General features: G+C 47.9%; 2 long non-coding RNA genes across 2 annotated transcripts; both read right to left on the reverse strand.

The window, feature by feature from the left end:
- Positions 1 to 11,901: 11,901 nt before the first annotated feature.
- LOC147112387 (uncharacterized) lies at positions 11,902 to 15,175 on the reverse strand. The gene is made up of 2 exons (XR_015079492.1): positions 13,893 to 15,175; positions 11,902 to 13,846 (listed from the first exon to the last, which is right to left on the reverse strand). It is a non-coding gene; the product is annotated as an uncharacterized LOC147112387 (long non-coding RNA).
- Positions 15,176 to 17,633: 2,458 nt separating this feature from the next.
- On the reverse strand, positions 17,634 to 24,965 carry LOC147112388 (uncharacterized). Its single transcript, XR_015079434.1, has 2 exons — positions 24,619 to 24,965; positions 17,634 to 18,122 (listed from the first exon to the last, which is right to left on the reverse strand). It is a non-coding gene; the product is annotated as an uncharacterized LOC147112388 (long non-coding RNA).
- Positions 24,966 to 26,542: the final 1,577 nt, after the last annotated feature.

A 26,542-nucleotide genomic window follows, 5' to 3' on the forward strand; every position in this document is an offset into this window, starting at 1 on the left:
CACCAGAGTTTGATAGAGCAAGTAGAAAGAAACTGTTTCCACTGGCTGGAGGGTTGTTAACAGAGGACACAGATTTCAGGTAATTGGCGGAAGAACCAGTGAGGAAATTAGGAGAATTTTTTTTACTCAGCGAGTTGTTTGAATCTGGAATGCACTGTCTGAAAGGGCGGTGGAAGCAGATACAATAGTAACTTTCAAAAGAGAATTGGATATATATTTAAAAGGAACTATTTGCAGGACTATGGGGCAAGGGTGGGGAAGTGGGACTAATTGGATATCTCTTTCCAAAGACGGCACAGGCACGATGGGTTGAATGGCCTTCTGTGCTGTATCTATATATATATAAAAGGATATGTCTCTCTGTCTGTCTCTCTGTCCGGCTATACAATCAAAAGTTACAGAGGCATACCTACACATATGTTATATCAAAAGAAAGCTCATCATTAGGGGACTCTTGTAGGCATATTTACTTTTTGCTTGGACAAAAATTGTGCCAACGGTCGGACAAAAATTGTGCCGACGGTATCCAAAAAATGTTCAAAATTCCACTCATTATCCACTCATTGCATCGAGTGGGGGCGGGTTCATTGTGTGTGCGGGCGGGCCATCCTACAGTTGAGTGATGTGATGATTGACCAATCCTACAGTTCAGTGACCTGACGGTTGACCAATCGGTGCGTGTGTGGGCGGGCCTTATCATTCTGAACCGAGGTGAGTGGCCACCATCTTGATTCCAAACTTTTCATTCTTTTTCCCACTTTCTGCATGTTTCTTTTCAAATCTACATTTCCAGCAAAAAAAAAGCTGCTGTTAAAACACAAATTGTTTTTAAAAAAAGTTAATTAATTTGTAAATCTTTTCTCTAACATCTAGAATTTTCCTACCTTTCACCGTTTTTTCCAGGCCTGTAAGCCTGGGCCTCTGTTGCCCAGCACGCCAAGCTAGGCACCTCCCGTCCGTGCTCAACAAGCGGCTCGCAGATCGCCGCCATCTTTGTGAAGGCTAGAGGGGCGGGCCTGAGCGAGCGTTCGCCACTCCGCTGCCATCTTAGTAAAGGCGGGTGGGGCAGGAGTCAGCGCTGCGGCGACTTGAGTCCGGCCGGGCCTCACCGCGGTAGGTTGCGCGGCGGCGTCTCTCTCTCTGCTCTTGAAGCCGGCTCGGGCGGGGGAGCGGGCCTCGGGAGATTGGGGTTCGGCGGGTGGGGCTCGGGAGATCAGGCGTCGGGAGATCGGGGGGCGGGGCTCGGGAGATCAGGGGGCGGGCCTCGGTGAGATTGGGGCTCGGGAGATCGGGGGCGGGGCTCAGGAGATCGGGCCTCGGGAGATCGGGGCTCGGGAGATCGGGGGGCGGGGCTCGGGAGAACGGGGCTCGGGAGATCGGGGGCGGGCTCAGGAGATCGGGGGCGGGGCTCGGGAGATCGGGGGCGGGGCTTCGGGGAGGCGGCGGGGGGCGGGGCTCGGGCTGGCGGGCACTGCCCTCCCCCCCTCTCCCCCTCCTTGCCCCCTCCCCCTCCTTCCCCCCTCCCCCCCTTCTTCCCCCTCCCCCGCTCCTCCCCTTCTTCCCCCCTCCCCCCCTCCCCCCTTCTCCCCCCCTCCCCCTCCCCTTCTTCCCCCCTTCTTCCCCTCCCCTCCTTCCCCCCTCCCCCCTCCCCCTTCTTCCCCTCCCCCTTCTTCCCCTCCCCCCTTCTTCCCTCCTTCCCCCTCCCCCTTCTTCCCCCCTCCCCCTTCTTCCCCCCTTCTTCCCCTCCCCTCCTCCCCCCTCCCCCTCCTTCCCCCTCCCCCCTCCCCCTTCTTCCCCCCTTCTTCCCCCTCTCCCCTTCTTCCCCTCCCCCTTCTTCCCCCCTTCTTCCTCCCTCCCCTTCTTCCTTCTTCCCCTCCCCTTCTTCCCCCTCCCCCCTTCTTCCCCCCTCCCTCTTCTTCCCCCCTCCTCCTTCTTCCCCCCTTCTTCCCCCTCCCCCTCTCCCCCCTTCTTCCCCCCTCCCCCTTCTTCCCCTTCTTCTCCCCTCTTCTTCCCCCCTCCCCACTCCCCCTTCTTCCCCCCTTCTTCCCCCTCCCCTCTTCTTCCCCCCTCCCCCTCCCCCTTTCCTCCCCCTCCCCCTTTCCTCCCCCCTCCCCTCGCCCCCTTTCCTCCCCTCCCCCTTTCCTCCCCCTCCCCCTTTCCTCCCCCCTCCCCTCGCCCCCTTTCCTCCCCTCCCCCTTTCCTCCCCCCTCCCCCTTTCCTCCCCCCTCCTCCTTTCCTCCCCGCCTCCCCCTTCCCCCCAGTCGCTCTCTCTCTTCCCCCCAGTCGCTCTCTCTCTTCCCCCCAATCGCGCTCTCTCTTCCCCCCAGTCGCTCTCTCTTCCCCCAGTCTCTCGCTCTCTCTCTTCCCCCGTCACTCTCTCTCTTCCACTCAGTCGCTCTCTCTCTTCCCCCCAGTCGCTCTCTCTCTTCCCCCCAGTCTCTCTCTCTCTTCCCCCCAGTCGCTCTCTCACTCTTTCCCAACAACAACATGCCCTCAAAAGACCCTCGGCACCGCCGGGCGCTTTAGCTAGTGGTTCTATAAATTAAAGAGTGGCTTTATTGATTCCAGTAGCTTCCAGCAGATCTATGGTGTAATAGGGCAGCTGACAATCATCAGACTGAAGATGGCAGCAGTTTCTGCACCTCTCTTCCTTTAGACTTTCTTTCTCGTTTATTTATGTTGCATCCCCTGCTTTACTGGAACTTTATTGGATTTTTCCCCGCCCCATCCTGATTTATTTCTCTGTGTCAGTCATGGCTTAGTGGTAGCACTCCTGCCTCCGAGTCAGAAGTTCGTGGGTTCAGAGTCCCACTCCATAGCTGGGAGCACAAAATTCAGGCTGACACTTCTGTGCCACACTGAGGCAGTGCTGCACTGTTGAAGGTGATGTATTTTGGATAAATTGTTAAAGCGTACTTAATTGGCTGTAAAGCACTTTGGGATGTCCTGAGGTCATTAAAGACACTATATAAATGCAAGTCTTTCTTATTTCTTTATTTTCCTCTGTTCAAGCTGTTAACAGACCTTTTCACTATTGGCCAGAACAAGCCTTGCACTCAGCACAGGTTCGTGGGTCATGTTTATTCCTTCATTCTTCCATGTATTATCTCAACCCTCTCCCCCTTTGTTTGGTTTCTTTTAATTCATCTGTGGTTTGAATCAGGGAAACTACCTGTCTGCTGAATGAGTGCCTTTCAGCTCCGTTATGGGTTTAGTAAAAGGTTGCTGTGTACTGATGCTTTACCAGCTGGTGGGGAAAAGGTCTTTGTCTGTATATTGTGACCAGTTTTCTGAAGGAGATGGTTGAAGATTGGATACAGTTCCACGAGTGCTGGGGACCGTTTGCCGCTCAAATGGCCATTGAAGTGTTAATCCGTACAGTGAGTGTGTCCATTGGATTCATGACCCTAGGGGCCATCACAGTAAAACAAGGGCCATCCACTCGGAGCAAGATCCAAGCCAATTGTTCTCTCCTTATCCCATAAACATGCCCCTTACTGCTTTCCTGGTTGAGGTCACAGGGTCAAAATTGAGATCCCTTGGTCCTCAGCACCACGTTGTTAGGCAACACAGATGACAGAGTAAAAGAAAATCTCTATACAGGTTTAATGATCACTTTAATTATTTGTGGTGCAATCATCAGATAAATCTTCATAGTTGCCATTGGCAAAAACAGGTGCAGGGCGTCATTGACTGCACACATGTGGCCATCAGGGCACCCAATCATAACCCAGGAGTGTTTGTCAACCACAAGGGCTTCCACTCCCTCAATGTGCAGCTCGTCTGCAACCTTAGGAAGATCATCATGCATGTGTGCGCAAAATCCCTGGCAGCTGCCATGGCCCTTTTGTCCTGCGCCAGTCCACCCTCCCTCAAGCTCTTTGCTCCTCCAAACAGCCTTTCCGGCTGGCTGCTTGAAGACAAGGGCTATCCACTGAAGACGTGGCTCATGACAACCTGGAGGGGGCCAAGCACTGAGGCCCAGGAGAGATACAATGAAAGCTACATTTCCACCAGAGGTGTCATAGAGCAGACAATGGGCTTGCTGAAAATGCACTTCAGATGCCTTGATAGATCTGTAGGAGCCCTTCAGTACACACCAGCCAGGGTCTCCAGAATCGTCGTGGTCTGCTGTGCCCTGCACAACATAGCACAGCCGCGAGGATTCGCGCTGCATAAGGAGCAAGGTACTGAGCGCATAGCGGCTTCAGAGAAGGAGGAGGAGGAGGAGGAGGAGCAGCATCAGCTGGAAGACGAGGAGGAGGAGGGAGGAGCAGGAGGAACCTGCGGGCCAGGTCCCACCAGCACCCGAGCACATTGCTGCCCAGGAGGCCAGGGATGGCCTCAACATGATCAGAATTACTTAACTTTACGCTGTACACCCTGGCTGCCACATGCTGCGCCAGGTTGGCACCACCCCACGGCTATACCATAAAGCATCCCTACAATGACCAGGCCATTCCTTTCATACTGACCACCATTGCTGAAGGTAACATTATGTCTCACCATTCACTGCAACTCACTAAGCCACTTCAAGAGGTGCATACAAATCTCTCCAAGATCAGTAAGTAGTGAAAATAAAGGGGGCAAAATTAGGTCGCGCCCCCTTTGGGATGCTAACTTCCCCGAGGAGCTATTTTAGTGCCCCGAAAAAGTGGGCGCCCTGAACTTCACTGGTAGCACCGCAAGATGGAAGCGCCCCACCTCCCTCTTGGGGTGCTGTGAATGAATATCGCGGCGCAACGTGACGTCGCGCTGCGCGCCGTACTGCAGGCCTTCCTCCCCTTATTAAAGGGGAGGGGCCTAGCGCAGCACAACCCGGGGCCCAGTTGGACCAGCAGGGATCAGAGTGCTGGCAAAAGAGCCCGGTACTCAATAGGAGTGCTGGGCTCACGGAGCACTGGTCCTCAAAGGAGGCCGGGGACAGCAATGGGGGCAGGTGCTGGCAGGCACCTCCCCTTTAATTTGCGCCGCCCCGGCTGCACGTATGCCCCCCCTTAACCCTGTCGGACATAATGTCTGGCGGTAAGTCAAAGGGCGCTACTGAATATCGCAGCCGGGGCGCTAACGGGTACCGCCGCTGCTAACCTCCCGAATTTTCCCCAAAATACTTTTATGTTTGACACCACATTAACGGAAACTTGACATTAACTTAGGATAAAAACACCCAAGTGCCTACCGTTGTGTGATGTTAGTTGGCATGATTGCACTAGGATGAGGGGTGACTAGTGAGATGGGGATGTGATAATGTAGATAGAGGGAGGGATGGGTGGAGGTGCAAGGTATGTTGGTGGGAGTAAGGATGTGCAGGAGTTGGGTAGGGAAGGCAGAGTGATGGGGATGTGATGAGAAGTACAGCTGGATTAAGTTGAGTGGGACTTTGTATTCACCTTTTCTGGTCTAAGAGATCATTGAAACTTTTCCGGCACTGCACCCAGGTCCTCCTGAACACATCCCTGCTATTGACCTCCTCTGCAATTTGGAGCCAGGCTCTTTTTGGCTCTTGGGGAGGTCTGTTCCGCCCATCAGCAGGGAAGAGGACCTCCCTGCGTGCTCGGACTCCCTCCACAAGCATATGGAGGGAGCCATCGGAGAACTAGGGTGCAGCCCTCTGCCTCTGTGCAGTCATGTCTCCAAATGTTTGGAGCAATGAAAACCTCCAACCCACTGCACACTCCTAGTTGAACCTTCAAATGCAATCGACTCCTTTAAATATCCCGGCTGAAAACGTGTCATCGATGATGTCATCAGACCTGCACCATTTAATAGGGCCGGGTAATGCGCAGGGCGGGCTTAATAGGCCCCATTAGTCGATTTCTGCAGCGGGGTGGAAGCAACAACGGGGTCGCGACCCACCACACCGACTGCCCACGCCCGACCTGCGCAGGTAAAGAAAATTCCAGCCATTAAAAGTGAAAATAACAATTCAAGGACTAAACATAATTATGTTATTGTTAAATATGTTTCTAAAATTGTTTAAAATATTCAATTACTGAGAAAACTTGGTGGATGAAAATTTTTCAGAAAGCATTTGAAGTGCTGCACTGGAGAAAACACAATATGGCACCAAGTTACCAGAGCCTTTCATTGTATAATGATGGTGCCAGTTGACAGAGACTTTCCATTTTAACTGTGGATATTGGAATGAAAAAGCTGGAACAAAACTAACAAATAAGTGACAATAAAGGTTTTGTAGCCAGGAAGTATACACAGACATGAAATTTTTATTAAGATCTAGATCTTTTGGCCGGAATTTTGTGTGGGGGTTGGGGGGGGGGGGGTGGTGGCGGGGTCAATGGGTGCGATCGGTGGCGAGCCGGGTGGGAAAGTGTTTTTTTTTTACAGCGGGTCGGTAACCCTCTGCCACGCACCTTTCCCAATGTCGGGTCTGTCAACGCTGAGCAGACCCGATAGGCAGTGGCGGGGGACCGAATTAAAATGATTAGCCAAATGCTTAATAGCCTGTTTTCACTTAACTTTTGTTTTTAACTTTATGACCACGGGATCCCTGCTGTGCGCAGACCACAGCTGTCAAGCTGAGGTGGGAGTTCAGTGGCCATTACTCCAGCTCATTACTTGACAGCTTCAAATGTATAGTAAAAGCTCCCACCGGACTGATATTCACTTTCTTCAGGCAGAAGTTTTCACTCACTCCATTTCCAGCACACATTCTGCAGGCTTTCCACTTACCACTCTCCAACCACTCTCACCTCATTGGAAAAACTCTCTCACCATTGACAGAATGCTTCTGTCATCTCTACTTCACCTGCCATAAATTCCCTCAACATGGGTGCCCTTTATACTCTCTCACCTTAGTCCTCAGAATCAGACCACGATCAGCCCCAACACCAGCAGCATCAACAATACCAACAACCTTCTCCGCAATCAACTGATGCTGCACAGGACAGAGGGCATCAGCACTCAACCACATTGCTGCCCAGGATTCCAGGTATGGCCTCACCATGGCCAGATTTACTTCACTTGATGCTGTACACCCTGGCTGCCACATGATGCGCCAGGTTAGCACCACCCCACACCAACACCCTACAATGCCCAAGCCATTCCTTTCACACTCATCATTGAGGGGGGTACTGTTATGTCTCACCATTCACTTCAATTCACTAAGCCACTTCCAAAAGGTGCACACAAATCTGTCCAAAAACGCAAAGTGTTGAAAATAAAGGTTTCAATGTTTGACACCACATTAACAGAAACTTTACATGATCATTACATAAAACACCCAAGTGCCTACCCTTGTGTTAGTTGGTATGATTGCACGAGGATGAGGGCGAGTATGAGAGGTGACTAGTGACGAGTGTCAATTGGGCTTATACTCACTGGAGTTTAGAAGATTGAGAGGGGATCTCATCGAAACCTATAAAATTCTGTCAGGTCTGGACAGACTAGATGCAGAAAGGATGTTTCTGATGGCCGGGGAGTCCAGAACCAGGGGTCATAGTCTAAGGATAAGGGGTAAGCCATTTAGGACTGAAATGAGGAGGAATTTCTTCACCCAGAGAGTGGTGAACCTGTGGAATTCTCTGCCACAGAGGGCAGTGGAGGCCAGTTCATTAAATATATTCAAGAAGGAGTTGGATATATTTCTTGAGGCTAAAGGGATCAAGGGATATGGGGAGAAGGCAGGGACAGGGTACTGAATTTGGATGATCAGCCATGATCTCATTGAATGGCGGAGCAGGCTCGAAGGGCCGAATGGCCTACTCCTGCTCCTATCTTCTATGTTTCTATGGGAATGTGATAATATAGATAGAGAGGGATGAGTAGAGGTGCAAGGTAAGTTGGTGTAAGGATGTGGAAGGCAGAGTTATGGGGATGTGATGAGACGCACAGCAGGATGAGGTTGAGTGTGGCTTTGTACTAGCGTTTCGTGATCTACTGAGATCATTGAAAGGTCTGCGACACTGCATCCAGGTCCTCCTGACCACATCCCTGCTTGTGCCCTCTTGTGCAATGTGCAACCAGGCTATATTGATCTACTGGGGAGGTCTTTTCCGCCCATGGGAAGGGAAGAGGACCTCCCTGCGTGCTGTGATTCCCTCCATAAACATGTGGAAGGAGTCAAGGGAGAGCCTGGGTGCAGCCATGTGCCTTTGTGCAGTCATTGTCAGTGTTTGCAGCACCTCAATGCTGTAGAACACTGACAGCACAAATGTCAAGACAAATGTGGCCATGGTCCCTTTACGGAAACCGGCTGATGATGTGTCATGAAATGATGTCACCAGACCCGCTTCCTCTAATTGGGCTGGGAAACGCATTGGGTGGGCTTATCAAGCCCTATTAACGGAAAGTCATTTCACAGAGCAGGATGGAGCCAGCAGCGGGGTCGGGACCCGCCACCGACATCGCCTGCCACAGACCTGCCAAGGTGAGTAAAATCGCGGCCTTAGTCTCTGTGCATTTTCTGTCCACCACCTTTACTTCCTGTCTCTAACCCTTATGTCCTGTTGTCACCTGTTATGATCACACTTTTGTGTCAGCCTTTCCTATTGTGCATTCCAATATCCATATTCCCCATTCAGTATTCAAATGACAGTTGTCTTAGTACCCTGTTTGATGGGACAGAACAGAGGGAACTTTACTCAGCATCTCTCAGTAATTATGCTACAGCTGACTTGGAAGCATATGGTATGGACACAATGCAAAATGTTAATAAATGCTCCTTTTGCTAATACTGACATCCTTCACACTGATGTACAGAAATATCTATTACATGGTATACATGAAGTAGGCATTCAATTAATGAGACAAATGAATATTACATCTTGTTCATCATAAACAATTACTTTATTCAGTTCCATTGTCAAAAACACCAAAATGCTCGTATTTAAATACAATTGATGGAAACCATGAACCTGCAACCTTTAGTAACAGTGAAAACAAATTGTCTTCATTTTCCCCATCTACAAATTTACCATAAAGAATTAATTTACTGACTACATGTAATAATCAAATTTATTCACTACATTTAATCAACATTGTTGTGTATGTCCCTTTAAGGGAATAACTGGTCTCAGACTGCAGTACCGACAGTGACCACCCCTGTATAAAAGGCCCTAGCAGGCTTCTGCAGTTTCAGTTTCCAGATTGTCTCCATTCAGTAAAGACTTGTTAAACCAACTCCTGCATTCCGTGTCTCCATTAACACACGGATTTAATACTGGCGACGAGTAAGAAACGAACTTACCTGCAACTCGGCAGCACCTCAGACGACGTTATTGAAGGTCGAAGCCAGAAGAAAGAAAAAAAAAATAATCCAAAGAAACTCCAGAAACGGGCGTCGACCGTGGGCAGCCGCCCTCCAAATCATCGGATTGAAAACTTGCAGGAGAGACTGTCAAGAGCCAGGCTTGGTTCCCCAGTCTGTGGTTTCCCAGCTAATCAGGCTGGTGGCAGGTAGTGCACTGATCCTTCCTGGGCTGCGGCGGGCTAGAGCTCGATCGGGTGGCTCTGCAACGGGGCCGGGCAGCGAGTCGGGAAGCAAAGAGAGAGTGAGAGGGTGGAGCACACAGGGCGTGGCCGGTGCTTCGCAGCCGGGCAGCATTCGGACCTAAGAAGAGGGAGGGAAGTGTCCCAGAGGGTCCGCTCCACGACGGGAACGGTTAAAAATAAAAATACCGTGGAGAGCGGTGTTGACAGCAGCGGCAGCGGCGGGAAAGCACGGGAGGCGCCATCTTAACTCGGCGGGGAAGAAGGAAAAGCGTGGGAGGCGCCATTTTGATCCATCGGGGACGAAGGAAAAGCGCGGGAGACGCCATCTTAGATTTTCAAGATGCCAAAGACTGGCGATATCACTGCCTTCGATAATGCAATAGAAGACTGGACCACATATGTGGAAAGAGTCGAGGTATATTGCGAGGCAAACGAAATAGCCGAGGAGAAAAAGGCATCGGTATTGCTAAATTTAATGGGCGCAAGAACGTACGGCCTATTGCGGGACCTGATTACTCCAGCCAAACCGAAGGCGAAGAGTTTTAACGAAATTGTTGATATCCTACAGGAACACCTAAATCCTACACCGCTGCTGATAGCAGAAAGATTTAAATTCCACAGGAGAAATCAGCATAAAAATGAGGGCAATGCTGATTACCTTACGGAACTATGCAAGCTATCAAAGCACTGCCAGTTCGGAGCAGGACTGGCAGATACCTTACGGGACAAATTTGTCTGTGGACTCCTGAGTGAAGGAACCCAGAAGAGGTTACTCTCAGAGAAAGAGCTGATGCTAGATAAGGCTTTCAGCATGGCAGTATCGTACGAAGCAGCAGCAAGGGGAGCTGTGGAAGTACAACAAAAGCCACAGGGATACGGCACCCACGAAATGACACGCGGATTTGCAAAATGTTATTGCTGCGGCAAAACAAACCATGACCAGAAGGACTGCTGATCCAAGGACAAAATATGCAGGCAATGCGGAAAGATGGGACACATTGCACGAGTTTGCAGGGCTGAGAAGAAGACCAACGACAATAAAAAGGCTACTAAGGAACCGTACAGGAAAGTACAAAAGATGATGGACAGTAGTTCCGAAGACCAGATGAGCGATAGTGAATCCGGGAACAAGAGACTAAGCTGTCTCAAACTTCACAACGTAATCGCAAAAGAGGATCACCGAACCATTTGGGTCACCCTCACGATAGCAGGGTCCCAAGTCAAAATGGAATTGGATACAGGATCAGCTCTAACCGTCATGAATCGACGAGACTACGAGCGGCTATTCTCACACATACCCTTGAGAGAGACATCCATTGCCTTGAGGACGTATACGGGGCAAAAAGTATACCCCAGAGGAAAAATAAGGGTGCCTGTCGAATACAGCGGCAAGAAAATACGGAAATTGTATCTCTACATTCTGCAAGATGGTGGACCACCGTTATTGGGACGTGAATGGATCAGAAAGATAAGTTTAGACTGGCACTCCACTCAGGCACTGACGGTGGCTGGTAAAAAGGATGACGACGTCACTCCTGGACGATTGTCAACAATCTTAGCTGACGCCAAAGAGGTATTTCAACAAGAACTGGGCACTCTTAAAGGTGTAACCGCCTCGATAAAAATAGAGGAGAATGCAATTCCCAAGTTTTTCAAAGCAAGACCGGTACCATATGCAATTCGCCCAGCCGTTGAGGCAGAGCTGGATAATCTGGAGAATGCAGGCGTGTTATCTAAGGTAGACTGGAGCGAGTGGGCGACACCCATCGTTCCTGTCATGAAGAAAACGTTAAACAATAAGTCTGAGGAGCCAAGGAAGGTTCGCATCTGTGGGGACTTCAAAGGTGACAGTGAACCCAGTCCTTCACACAGTACAATATCCTCTTCCAAGGATAGAAGATATCTTCACCTCACTATCTGGAGGGAAGCGTTTTACAAAAATTGACCTAGCACAAGCATATTTGCAGATGGAGGTTGAAGAATCCTCTAGGAAGTATCTCACGATAAACACTCACAAAGGTCTTTACCAGTATAATCGACTGGTATTCGGAGTAGCATCAGCTCCGGCGATATGGCAAAGAGCGATGGAACAAGTCCTGCAAGGGATTCCGAGGACTCAGTGTTACTTGGACGACATCCTAGTGACAGGTGAAGATGACAGTGAACACCTTGCCAACCTAGAGCAGGTGCTCACTAGACTACGTGAACATGGGCTACGAGCCAATCGCCCCAAGTGCGAGTTTTTTAAGAAGCAGATATCGTATTGTGGCCACGTGATTGATGAAGAGGGGTTGCATAAGTCCCCTGACAAAATTGAAGCGGTAGTTAAGGCTCCAGCGCCTGAAAATGTGTCAGGGTTGGGGAGCCACGGGGCCGTATAAATACGAGGCCGTGCTCTCCGGGCAAGGTAGGATCTGGACCCAAGTGCAGAAACCAGACAAAAGACAAATATACAGTACTTTGTTTGAACTTTACTAGATTCACACATAACCAGATTAACACAAGGGACACAGCAATATACATAAGAACTAGAGACAAGAGAACTCGAGACAGAGACATAAGCATACATAAGAACTAGAGACAAGTTACAAGACAGCTAGTCAAGATAGGAACTCAGGACAGCTTCCATGAGGAAGCCCACTTGTCTATACTGAGCTTGCGACAAGCTACCACAAGGAGCAACCGGCTTGCCGAGACACAACTCCAGACAAGCTACCCCAAGGGTAATCGGCTTACCAATGCAAGGCTCAAGACAAGATCCCAACGGCTCCCACATGGCAACACGCTAGTCCAAACAGCACCTTACCAAGGCAAGCAGCTCAACAGAACAAGACTTAAATACATCTTAAATCCAGAGACAAGAACACAGACTTAGATACATAGCTCGAGAGAACTAGAACACAGATTTAGGTACATAGCTCGAGAGAACTAGAACACAGACTTAGATACATAACTCGAAAGAACTATGGCACAGACTTAGATACATAACTCAAGAGAACTAGAACACAGACTTAGATACATAGCTCAAGAGAACTATGGCAGCCAGCTTGTGAAGGCAAACTGCCATAGAGGAAAGGCTAGTCACACAGAGAACCTAGTCAAGACAAGAAACATTGTCAAGACTAACTCCCTGGTTCACCCTAGTGAGGACTGAGCACTGAGTGAAACAACAACAGAACTTATATACCAAGAAAACCAGGTGCCACCCATAAACAGCTAACCGGCTGTTTAAGACTAACAGGGTTAGAAACAATTAACACCAAAAACTAGGACAATTAACAAAGGAACAAAACAAGTGAAGGTGCCATCTAGAGGTTACAAAAAGGAACTGACTGGCACCCTCACAGGACCCCCTCCCCAAGGAACGGCTCCTGACGTTCCAAACACAGGGCTCGAGAGAGAGAGACAAACAGGAGCTCGAGAGGCACAGGACACGAAAGACACTGGGCGCTAAGACACTGGGCGCTAAGACACTGGGCGCTAAGACACTGGGCGCTCATTTAAATGAACATAGAGCAAATACTTAAATTCTCTAAACTTCTGAATTAGTGGTATGGATAACCAAGTGGGGAAAAGACTTAAAGGCTTAAGCTAGATCAATCCAAAGTCACACGTGTAAAACAGAGACAGCCACACACCCTCCAGGGCATTTAGAACCAAGTCAAAAAACTGAAAGTCTGTTTTAATACACATGGCGAATCTTCTTAGCTTCTCAAGCCATGATATCTTCCATTCCAACTTTTCATGAACTGCAGATGTTCAGAAATCTCAAGACGAAATCATCCTCTTCATCCACTAGCAGCAGGGACATGTCGTGGCAATCATATGACCAAAATCTTTGTAAACAACAGAGTCATCATTCTCCAAAGTTAGCACGCTCAATGGATTATATTCCGAAGGGATCCAAGAAGGGCGAAGACTCGAGAATCTAACTTGTCCAAGAGAGCTTGAGAATGCAATAGTCCAGGAAGCTTGAGAATTTACTTGGGATTTAACACAGAAGGCCCAGGAAGAGCTTGAGAGTTTAACACAGTAATGGTCCAGTAGCCTTGAAAATTCACTTGAATTTAACATAGGAGACCTGAAAGTTCTCAAAAATTCTAACACAGTAGAGACTCAGGAAGCTTGAAAATTTACTTGGGATTTAACACAGAAGGCCCAGGAAGCTTGAGAATTTACTTGGGGGTCTAACAGTAGAGGCCCAAGAGACTTGAAAATTTACTTGGGGTTTAACACAGTAGAGGCCCAGGAAGCTTGAGAGCTTTACCTGGGGGTCTAACAGTAGAGGCCCAAGAAACTTGAGAGATCAACTTGAAAATATAACAAAGGCCCAGAAAACTTGAAAGTTTGCTCAAAATTCTAACACAATGAAGGTCCAAGAGACTTGAGAGTTCACCTGGGGGGTCGAACACAATAGAGGCCCAGGAGACTTGAGAGTTCACCTGGGGGTCTAAATACAGTAACAGCCCAGGAGACTCAAATTTTACTTGAAAGTTTAACACTATGAAGGCCCAGGAGACTCGAAAGTTCACACAAAAATTTAAACACAGGAGACTTGAAATTTTAACACAGTGGGGGGTCTTACTCCTAGAAGACTCAAAAAATTGCCCAAGAGAACTAAAAAATTTAACTCGAGAATTTATATCGCCTAAGAGAACTTGAAATTTTAACTCGAGAATTTCAGACCTTAGCCGGTTGGTTTCTGCTGGGTCTATGTATGGCTCAGTCCTACTGTCAGGGGGTGGGGAGCCACGGGGCCGTATAAATACGAGGCCGTGCTCTCCAGGCAAAGGTAGGATCTGGACCCAAGTGCAGAAACCAGACAAAAGACAAATATACAGTACTTTGTTTGAACTTTACTAGATTCACACATAACCAGATTAACACAAGGGACACAGCAATATACATAAGAACTAGAGACAAGAGAACTCGAGACAGAGACATAAGCATACATAAGAACTAGAGACAAGTTACAAGACAGCTAGTCAAGATAGGAACTCAGGACAGCTTCCATGAGGAAGCCCACTTGTCTATACTGAGCTTGCGACAAGCTACCACAAGGAGCAACCGGCTTGCCGAGACACAACTCCAGACAAGCTACCCCAAGGGTAATCGGCTTACCAATGCAAGGCTCAAGACAAGATCCCAACGGCTCCCACATGGCAACACGCTAGTCCAAACAGCACCTTACCAAGGCAAGCAGCTCAACAGAACAAGACTTAAATACATCTTAAATCCAGAGACAAGAACACAGACTTAGATACATAGCTCGAGAGAACTAGAACACAGATTTAGGTACATAGCTCGAGAGAACTAGAACACAGACTTAGATACATAACTCGAAAGAACTATGGCACAGACTTAGATACATAACTCAAGAGAACTAGAACACAGACTTAGATACATAGCTCAAGAGAACTATGGCAGCCAGCTTGTGAAGGCAAACTGCCATAGAGGAAAGGCTAGTCACACAGAGAACCTAGTCAAGACAAGAAACATTGTCAAGACTAACTCCCTGGTTCACCCTAGTGAGGACTGAGCACTGAGTGAAACAACAACAGAACTTATATACCAAGAAAACCAGGTGCCACCCATAAACAGCTAACCGGCTGTTTAAGACTAACAGGGTTAGAAACAATTAACACCAAAAACTAGGACAATTAACAAAGGAACAAAACAAGTGAAGGTGCCATCTAGAGGTTACAAAAAGGAACTGACTGGCACCCTCACAAAATGTGTCGCAACTGAGGTCATTCCTCGGATTGGTGAATTACTACCATAAGTTTTTGCCGAATTTGTCCACAATTCTGCATCCACTGAACGTCCTACTACGAACGGAAGTAGCATGGAAATGGAGCGATGAATGTAAGCGGGCCTTTCAGAAGAGTAAGGGCCTAATCACTTCAAGAGAAGTATTGGCTCACTACAACCCATCACTACCGATAAGACTGGCGTGTGATGCGTCTCCCTACGGCATTGGGGCGGTACTGTCACATAAATTCCTTGATGGTTCTGAGAGGCCGATAGCTTTTGCGTCACGCTCGTTAACTTCAGCCGAGCGTAACTATGCCCAGATTGACAGAGAGGCCCTCAGCCTGGTGTGGGGGGTGAAGAAGTTCAATCACTACCTGCACGGTCAGAAATTTACTCTACTAATGGATCATCAACCTCTTGTCTCCATTTTCAACCCTCAGAAGGGCGTCCCGATAATGACAGCACAACGGCTACAGAGGTGGTCCCTTTTCCTAGGGGCACACCAATATGACATCGAGTACAAAGGAACTAAACAGCATGGGAATGCTGATGGATTGTCGCGCCTACCGTTGCCGACGGTGGAAGAAGAACTAGCAGTGGATCCAGTGGAGTTATTCCACTCGACTATTGTCGAATGTCTCCCTGTGACGAATGCAAACATAGAAAAGGAAACACGAAATGACCCGACACTCTCCTGGGTCTATGATTTAACGGTGAAGGGGTGGCCAGCACATGGCGAACCACTGCTGCCAGCATTCTCGCCGAGAAGAGAACAGCTGTCAGTGTGCAGAGGAACCTTGATGTGTGGATCCAGAGTAGTAATTCCACCCAAATTGAAGGATAGAGTGCTCAATGAGCTTCATGAGGGTCATCTGGGAGGGGTAAAAATGAAAAACTTGGCCAGAGCGTTTGTGTGGTGGCCGGGAATCGATAGAGAAATCAAAGAGATGACCAAGAGCTGTACAGGATGCCAGAAGGTCCAAAACGCCCCACCACAAGCCCCTCTACATCCATGGGAGTGGCCCTCATCTCCATGGCAAAGGGTGCACATTGATTTTGCTGGTCCCTTTATGGACTTGATGCTTTTAATTGCAGTGGATGCACATTCAAAGTGGCCAGAGGTAATAAAAATGTCCTCAACCACCACAGAAAAAACTATCACAGTCTTACGAACCATATTCGCCAGGAATGGGCTGCCTGAACAGATTTGCTCTGACAATGGACCACAGTTTGTGTCTGAAGAGTTCCGGAGGTTCTTAAAGAACAATGGTGTTAAGCATTACACATCCGCCCCATATCATCCAGCCACCAATGGATTGGCTGAGAGGTTCGTTCAAACATTCAAGAAGGCTATCAAGGCAATGGGTAATGAAGACATACCCCTACAACACAAGGTGGATAACTTCTTGTTTGCCTACCGGAATGCGACACATGCGGTTACCAACCAAACTCCAGCCATGATGTTCTTCAATCGAAGACTACGATGCCGCTTGGATTTGGTTAAGCCAAACGTCAGAAGAGATGTGGAGAACAGGCAGTTTCAGAATATGAATGAAAGGCCGACCAGGAGTTTTAAGATAGGTCAACCAGTTTTGGCCCGGGACTACCGCACAGAGAAATGGCAGCCAGGAACGATCTGTACACGGCAAGGACCTCTAATGTATACCGTGGACGTTGGAGAGAGCATTGTAAGACGCCATGCTGACCAGATTCTAGAGTCACTGGAAAACCTCAACTCCACACCGCGATCTGATACACCTGGCGATGAAACCGAAGTATCAATTGCATCTACCGCAGAATCGGTGACATTGGAAGCAGACGAACCAAACAACGACATTGATCCCAACTCAACCTTGCCAGAAGAACCTGATATCCCAAAGAGGCGTTATCCTGACAGAATCAGGAAGCCTCCTCAAAGACTGAACTTATAATTGCTTAACTTCAACTAATGTATCTAGCAACCGTAATTGTAATTGTAATTAGTTATTATTTAGTTGTTAAATGAATGTTATGTACTGTTTATCTAAAAGGGGAGGAATTGTTGTGTATGTCCCTTTAAGGGAATAACTGGTCTCAGACTGCAGTGCTGGCAGTGACCACCCCTGTATAAAAGGCCCTAGCAGGCTTCTGTAGTTTCAGTTTCCATATTGTCTCCATTCAGTAAAGACTTGTTAAACCAACTCCTGCATTCCGTGTCTCCATTAACACACGGATTTAATAAACATACTACCTACATTTAATCATTTTATATTAATCAATAAATTTAATAAATCCATGTGTTCGATATTTTCTATGAAGCAACAAATTCCATCCTACAATTAATAATGACATTTATGTCATCATTTATTAATTTATAACTTCAGCTCTGTTATTATCAAATCCTATAATTTCCCCACGAGCATTGCCACTGGAGGTCAGCCATCAATCACTTTTCCTCATCATTTAGAGAATAGTTTAATATTTGTTTCAAATATATTCACTGTAACATTTGATAATCTTTCACGTAACTCACTTTGTTTATGGTTACATATGTTACACGGCAGTTATATAAATGTTATCTTTATAACTCTAAATGTGCAAGCTACCTAGCTCCTGAAAGCAATATGGAGAAGGATTATCAGTAAGGAATGTCCAGGTAGGAAAATATTAGCGGCTAATCTGTTCCTATTTGTTAGTATGTTGTTTCTAGCTAATATTCACAGAGATCAGAGAGAGGAGGAAGGGCTGAGATATCAGGATTAATGCTTCTTAGTGGGGCGAGTGCGCCTTTTCTTTATCATTTCGAAATTCTCTTCTATTTCCTGCTTTCTCCTTTCAAGTTCATCTATCTTGGAAATGATCATATAAAAATCTTCAGGTACATCAGAATAAATGTTGTTCTCTGAAATTGAATCTAGGTAATCAGTACACGGACTGCCCTGTTGAAAAATATGCAAAAATGCATTTTATTAATTTGCTAATAGGAAATGATTAAAAATGGGTGGAAAATGCTATTTAGTTATCTTCTCTTTGGCCTATGATAATGTGATTTTGTTTTCCTATCCTACATTTTCCCTGTGCCACATGTCATAACCTAGGGGAGAGTGACCCAGAGATCTCTTTCTAAATCTCTCCCAATGCTGCACTTAAATTGTCCGTCAACTGTATTGCCAGTTGCTCTAATTCTCCATTCCCTATTCAGGTGAACTGTGCACTCTCATTCAATGTCTCCACTCAGCACCTCTGGCCGACATTGAGAACTTGTCATCCAGAAAAATTGCAATGTTTGCCTTACCTTGGTACATGGTGCTGTTTGCATCAACGTGATGTGCCACCTGGCTTCAAAATGGGATTTGCAAGCTGTCCAGCGAATACATGGACTAAATGGTGTGGCACTGAGTCATACATACTAGTAGGTGGCTGGTTCAATCAGATGAATTTCTCACTAACAGGCTCCTTCTCTATTGAGCTAACAAGATCAGTACAACTCCTTATTTCTGTTGGTTATTGCACATTTCTTTCCTGTTACATTTTAATTGCTGTTCAACCATGCAGCAGCAGCCAACTTCCTGGCACCATGGGTGGTTCTGCTGCACAGGACGGGAGGAAAAAGAGCGAGAGAGCTATAGTGATAGGGGATTCTATTGTAAGGGGAATAGATAGGCGTTTCTGCGGCCACAAACGAGACTCCAGGATGGTATATTGCCTCCCTGGTGCAAGGGTCAAGGATGTCTCGGAGCGGCTGCAGGGCATTCTGGAGGGAGAGGGTGAACAGCCAGTTGTCGTAGTGCATATAGGTACCAACGATATAGGTAAAAAACGGGATGAGGTCCTAAAAGCTGAACATAGGGAGTTAGGAGGTAAATTAAAAAATAGGACCTCAAAGGTAGTAATCTCAGGATTGGTACCAGTGCCACGTGCTAGTCAGAGTAGACATAGAAGGATATTTCAGATGAATACGTGGCTAGAGGAATGGTGTAAGGGGGAAGGGTTCAAATTCCTGAGATATTTGAACCGGTTCTGGGGGAGGTGGGACCAGTACAAACTGGACGGTTTGCACCTGGGCAGGACTGGGACCGATGTACTAGGAGGAGTGTTTGCTAGTACTGTTGGGGAGGGTTTATACTAAAATGGCAGGGGGTTGGGAACCTGTGCAGGGAGACAAAGGAAAGGGAAGCAAGGATAGAAGCAAAAGATAGGAAGGAGAAAAGCAAAAGTGGAAGGCAGAGAAATCAAGGGTGTAAATCAAACAGGGCCACAGTAAATAATAATTCTAAAAGGTGTTAAAAAAACAAGCCTGAAGGCTTTGGCCTAGAAATTCAGTGGCACCCCAGCCTCGCTAAAAGTAGCGCCCCGGAAGTAGTCACGGCCACCCGCTGGAAATTGACTTTGCGTGCCCCAGAGGGAAGCGCGGCGCTACTGGAAGCGCCCCGCATCCCTCTTGGGGTGCTGCAACTCAATATCACTGCGCAGGCATGGCGTGCTGCAGGCCTTCCTCCCCTTCTTAAAGGGGAGGGGCCTGCTGCAGCGCGATCGAAGATCACGAGTGCCGGCTGTGTTCCAAGAGCCCGGCACTGAGGAGAAGTGCCGGGCTCTGGAACACAGCCGGCACTCCGCGGGGGAGGGGGGGTGCTCAGGGGGCTGGGGACGGCAGCGCGGAGAGGCGCTGGCAGGCGGCCAGCAAAAGAAATGGCTGCCCCGCACCTCAGCACCTCTACCACCGCAGCTAGGCCCCCCTGAGTCGGTCGCAAATAGCGACTGGCAAAGCAGGGGGCGCAACTAAATTTCACGATCGGGACGGTAGCGGGGCACTGCGCACACCAATGACGTCATCGGTAGCGGCGCAGCGTTAACGGCTAGCGCCGCCATTAGCGTCCCGCTAAATTTAGCGGGAGGCGTGGCCAGTGGCTTCCGACCCACTTAGCTCCCTCTTAAGGCACTAACGGGTGATGAAGCCCACTGAATTTCTAGGCCTTTGTGTCTTAATGCGAGGAGCATTCGTAATAAGGTGGATGAATTAGCTGCGCAAATAGATGTAAACGGATATGATATAATTGGGATTATGGAGACATGGCTCCAGGGTGACTAAGGCTGGGAATTCAACATCCAGGGGTATTCAATATTCAGGAAGGACAGACTGAAAGGAAAAGGAGGTGGGGTAGCATTGCTGGTTAAAGAGGAGATTAACACAATAGTAACGAAGGATATTAGCTCAGATGATGTGGAATCTGTATGGGTAGAGCTGAGAAATACCAAGGGGCAGAAAACGTTAGTAGGAGTTGTATACAGATCCCCAAACAGTAATGCTGAGGTTGGGGATGGCATTAAATGGGAAATTAGAGACACGTGCAATAAGGGCACAGCAGTTATCATGGGTGACTTTAATCTACATATAGATTGGGCTAACCAAATTAGTAACAATACTGTAGAGGAGGAATTCCTAGAGTGTATACAGGATGGTTTCCTGGACCAATATGTCAAGGAACCAACTAGAGACCAGGCCATCTTAGACTGGGTATGATGAAACGAGAAAGGATTAATTAGCAATCTTGTTGTGCAAGGCCCCTTGGGGAGGAGCAATCATAATATGATAGAATTCTTCATTAAGATGGAGAGTGAAGTAGTTGACTCAGAGACTAGGGTCCTGAATTTAAATAAAGGAAACTGCGATGGTCTGAGGCGCGAGTTGGCTAGGATGGATTGGGGAACGTTACTTAAAGGGTTGACGGTGGATAGGCAATGGCAAACATTTAAAGATTGCATGGATGAACTACAGAATTTGTTCATCCCTGTTTGGCACAAAAATAAAACAAAAAAGGTGACTCAACCGTGGCTAACAAGGAAAATTAGGGATAGCATAAGATCCAAGGAGAGGACTTATAAATTGGCCAGAAAAAGCAGCAAACCTGAGGATTGGGAGCAGTTTAGGATTCAGCAAAGGAGGACAACGGGATTAATTAAGAGGGGGAAAATAAAATATGAGAGTAAGCTTGCAGGGAACATAAAAACTGACTGTAAAAGCTTCCATAATATGTGAAGAGAAAAAGCGTAGGTCCCTTGCAGTCAGAATCAGGGGAATTTATAATGGGGAACAAAGAAATGGCAGACCAATTAAATACTTACTTTGGTTCTGTCTTCACAAAGGAGGACACAAATAACCTCCTAGAGATGTCGGGGAACATAGGGGGAGAAATTGGGTAAGTAGCGCCACTTGTTAGCGCCTAAAGAGGCAGGCAGTGGCTGTAGCGCCACTGGCTGCGCCTCCCGCGATATTGAGTTGGGGCGATAATGGTGGCGTTCGTCTTTTGCGCTGCGCCGCCACCGATGACATCATCAGTGTGCGCAGCGCCCCATTCGCGCCCCGTTCGCGATATTTGGTAGCGAACGCAGCAGTTGCGCCGTTCGCTACCCACGCCCAGTTCACGGGGCCTTACTGTGCCGGCAGCGGCGCAAGTTAAGGTGGAGGTGCGGGGTGGCCGCCTTTTTCGGCGGCCGCCTGCCAGCACCTCCGTCCCTGGCCTCCTAAACCCCCCCCCCCCCGTGGCATTGCCAGCTGTTTCCCGAGAGCCCGGCACTTCTCCTTGGTGCCGGGCTCATTTGCCGGCACTTGCGATCGGGGTTCGCGCTGTTGCAGGCACCTCCCCCTTAACAGTGGGAGGAAGGCCTGCAGTACCGCAGCATGCCGTGCCGCAGTGTGTGGCGCTGCGGCACGTTGCGCTGCGATATTCAGTTTCAGCACCCTAAGAGGGACGCGGAGCGCCTCGAGCCTCGCCCCGTGTCCCTCGAGGGGCAATGAAACTGAATATCGGACGATCGCTGAAGCCACGAACACTGCGCTAAATCCTGCGCTCAGGCGACTTTTGCGCCACTTTGGCGCCCCAACCCAATTTCTAGGCCATAGAGTCTAATGAGAGGGAGGAACTGAATGAAATCAGTATTTGTAGGGAAATGGTGTTAGGGAAATTGATGGGATTGAAGGCCGATAAATCCCCAGGGCCTGATAATCTACATCCTAGGGTACTTAAGGAAGTGGCCATAGAAATAGTAGATGCATTGCTGGTCATCTTCCAAACATCTATAGACTCTGGAACAATTCCCATCGATTGGAGGCTAGCTAACGTAACCCCACTATTTAAAAAAAGGTGTAGAGAGAAAACGGGGAATTATAGACCGGTAAGCCTGATATCAGTAGTGGGGAAAATGCTAGAGTCCATTATAAAAGATGTAATAGCAGCGCACAGCACTTAGAAAACAGCGACAGGATTGGACAAATTCAACATGGATTTACAAAAGGTAAATCATGCTTAACTAATCTACTGGAAGTTTTTGAGGATGTGACTGTTAGAACAGATAAGGGAGAACCAGTGGATGTGGTGTATTTGGACTTTCAGAAGGCTTTCGATAAAGTCCCGCATAAGAGATTAGCATGCAAAGTTAAAGCATATGGGATTGGGTGTAAGGTACTGATTTGGATAGAGAACTGGTTGGCAGACAGGAAGCAAAGAGTTGGAATAAACGGGTCTTTTTCCAAGTGGCAGGCAGTGACTAGTGGGGTACCACAGGGATCGGTCCTAGGACCCCAGCTGTTCACAATATATATTAATGATCTAGACGAGGGAACTAGATGTAATATCTCCAAGTTTGCAGACGACACAAAGCTGGGTGGGCGTGTGTGCTGTGAGGAGGATGCTGAGAAACTCCAGTATGATTTGGACAGGTTGGGTGATTGGGCAGATGCAGTATAATGTGGATAAATGCGAGGTTATCCACTTTGGTGGCAAAAATAGGAAGGCAGATTATTATCTGAACGGCAATAGATTGGGAGATCGGGAAGTGCAACGAGACCTGGGTGTCCTTGTGCACCACCAGTCGCTGAAGGTAAGCATGCAGGTGCAGCAGGCGGTTAAGAAGGCAAATGGTATGTTGGCGTTCATAGCGAGAGGATTCGAGTACAGGAGCAAGGATGTCTTGCTGCAGTTGTACAGGGCCTTGGTGAGACCACACCTTGAGTATTGTGTGCAGTTTTGGTCGCCTTATCTGAGGAAGGATGTTCTTGCCATGGAGGGAGTGCAGCGAAGATTCACCAGACTGATACCTGGGATGGCAGGAATGACGTATGAAGAGAGATTGGGTCGATTAGGCTTATATTCGCTAGCGTTTAGAAGAATGAGAGGGGATCTCATTGAAACTTATAAAATTCTAACAGGACTAGACAGACTAGATGCAGGAAGGATGTTCCTGATGGCGGGAGAGTCCAGAACCAGGGGTCACAGGCTAAGGATAAGGGGTAAGCCATTTAGGACTGAGATGAGGAGGAATTTCTTCACCCAGAGAGTGGTGAACCTGTGGAATTCTCTACCTCAGAAGGCAGTTAAGGCCAATTCATTAAATATATTCAAGAAGGAGTTAGATATATTTCTTAAGGCTAAAGGGATCAAGGGATATGGGGAGAAAGCAGGGACAGGATTTGGATGATCAGCCATGATCGCATTAAATGACGGAGCAGGCTCAAGGGGCCGAATGGCCTACTCTTGCTCCTAACTTCTATGTTTCTATAAATCTATTGCTCCGATTCTGCATCCCCAAAGTACCTGGTCATCCCATCCTGCAGAGATCTTATTTAAAAAGATAGCAACATTTTTTTTTCTTTTGAAGAACTAACTGGTATCCATGCAGCCATAGATCAGTGACAAGCATTCCCCAAGTGCAGGGATCAGTACACACTGGCCTGGCTTTAATGAGCATAGTAAAACCGCTGTGCTGCATGGGTCAGTTCTCTGCTCAAAGGTTCAATAGTAAAAATCTTAGAATTGCTGTACACTTGTAGCAAAGTTATTTTTTATTAAGAATCATACCTCCCTACTTAACAAAAACAGTTAAAAGTTAACATTACTATAATATAAAGTCAGTTTCTTTAAATTTACAAAAATTTAAGGTAATTGGCAAAAGAACCATAGGTGCGATGAGGAGACTTTTTTTTTAAACACAGCGAGTTGTTATGACCTGGAATGCACTGCCTGAAAGAAAGCAGATTCAATAGTAACTGTCAAAAGGGAATTGGATCTCTGCTTAAAAAAAGGAGAAATTTGCAGGGCTATGGGGAAAGAGCAGGAGACTGGGGCTAATTGGACAGCTCTTTCAGAGAGCCGACACAGGCACGATGGGCAGAATGGGCTCCTTCTGTGCTGTATCATTCTATGATTCTATAAATCATTAGCGGTATTACATTAGCGCACTTCATCTAATCACTTGGTTGAATTCTGCCATTAATCTGATTAACCCTTTCCTTACAGGGAGAATTGCTATACTATAGATTGGGATTCACTATTGTGCCTACAACACTTTTAACTACATGGACTGCTGCTAGAAGAAATATTTTAAAAAGTTTGCACAACAGATTTCTGGCCAATGATTACTCACAGGAACAGCACTTACCCTCCTTTGGCGAGTACTCCACCTTCTCTTGAGAAGCATTAAAAACAAAACCAGCAGCATAAATCCCAAGACTCTGAAAAGAAAGTCCTGGATCTGGGTCCCGTCAACGTTTCCAAAGCATAATGTGTTAAGCGGATACGGCAGACACCACCACTGTAGAGAGTGAGGGTGTGTCTCAGCAAAGTCCTCTGGGAACACTTCCATCCCAACTCTGAACCAAGCTGGGGGTGAAAGGGGTTCGGAGTTGCCAAAGTTTAAGGAGAAATTTAACATAAAGGACAAACAGAGTATGATTTGAAATTGCATTTTCAAGCCAGCAAATAAAACTAATCAATCTCTGCTCTCCAATACTGAAACATTTTGTTGCTGGGTAGCTCACAAAACACATGACATCATAATTGAGGAACATTCTCCCAATCTCTCTGTTCCTTGTGATGCCACAGTCAACAGTTGGTGACATCACAATCATTTTACATAGGTACGTAGAAGGCATAGCACAGAAACAGGCCATTCGGCCCAATTGGTCTACGCTGGTGTTTATGCTCCACACAAAGCTCTTCCCACACTACTTCATCTAACCCTATCAACATATCCTTTCTCCCTCATCTGCTAGTTGTCTCAACTACTCCTTGTGGTAGCAAGTTCCACATTCTCACCACTCTCTGGGTAAAGAAGTTTCTCCTAGAGTCAATGGGGGCGATTTTCTGAGGCCTGAGGAGGCGAGTTTGGAGGTGGGAAAGGCGGGAAAATCGGAAAAAATTAGTGCGGGTTCGGAACCCGTCTCCAACCCGCCTCTGTGGGATTTTGCCAGTGCTGGTTTTGCAGGGCGGGAAACGGTTCCGCCTCCAGCTGGCCAGAGAGCTTGTTAAGAGGCTTAAATGCTCGCTTAGCTTATTTTGAGAGGCCCTCGTTATTTTTTGATCATTTCAGCTTGTTCCACGACCCTCCTAAACCATGCCAGCTAAACCTGGCGTGTTGACAAGTGGGTGGTCGCCTCACAGCTGCAGCTCAAACATTAAATTGGAGATTTCATCAGGAATTAGTTGCAGGTGGCAGAACTTTGCTTTAAAAGGTCTTTGAGCACTTTTAGCAGGCCTTCCGAAGTCAGAGGTGCTGCAGCTTGAATCTATCAACTGTGGGACCTCCTTAGAAGACCCTCTCCCCACTTGCAATGAGCGCTTCCCCAACGGAGGCATCTGCAAGCTGCATGGGAACTATTTTCTTTCATCGTGGACCTCAGATTCGGATGAGGAACATCCACGGCAGCAGTAGAACCAGGCAGCTCAGCAGCAACAGCAGCAGGAGCCCCAACCTCGTGCTTAGCCACCTGATGCTGCACAGGGCAAAAGGCGCCAGCGCATCAAGGCACCTCGCCGCAGGAGATACCCCCGACAGAGGATTTACAGACAGAGGATGAGCTACCTCAACATGAGTGAGCAGCAGTGCCAAAGGAGGCTGAGACTTTCGCGAGAGGTTGTCCGAGAGATCTGCGGACTGCTGCAGCAAGACCTGGTGCCCAGAGGAACGGGTCGACACCCCTTGCCAGTGGCTGCCGAAGTCACCACCGCACTCAACTTCTTTGCCTCAGGCTCCTTCCAGGGATCATCAGCAGACATCAGCGGCATCTCCCAGTCAGCTGCCCACAGTTGCATGACGCAGGCTACCAATGCCCTTTTTGCCAAGGCCCACAATTACATCCACTTGTCAAGGGATCAAGCAAGTATAACCGCATGTTTGGTTGGCTTTACAAATATGGCAGGCATGCCAATGGTGCAGGGCATCATAGACTGCACACGTGGCCCTTAGGGCACCCCATCACAACCCAGCTATCTTTGTCAACCGAAAGGGCTTCCACTCCCTCAACGTACAGCTGGTGTATAACCACAGGAAGGAGTTTTTGCATGTTTGTGCCAAGTTCTGTGGT

This window comes from Somniosus microcephalus, chromosome 9 (genome assembly GCF_052327205.1).
Source record: "Somniosus microcephalus isolate GS21.2 chromosome 9, FLI_Smic_1.0, whole genome shotgun sequence".
Lineage (NCBI taxonomy): Eukaryota > Metazoa > Chordata > Chondrichthyes > Squaliformes > Somniosidae > Somniosus > Somniosus microcephalus.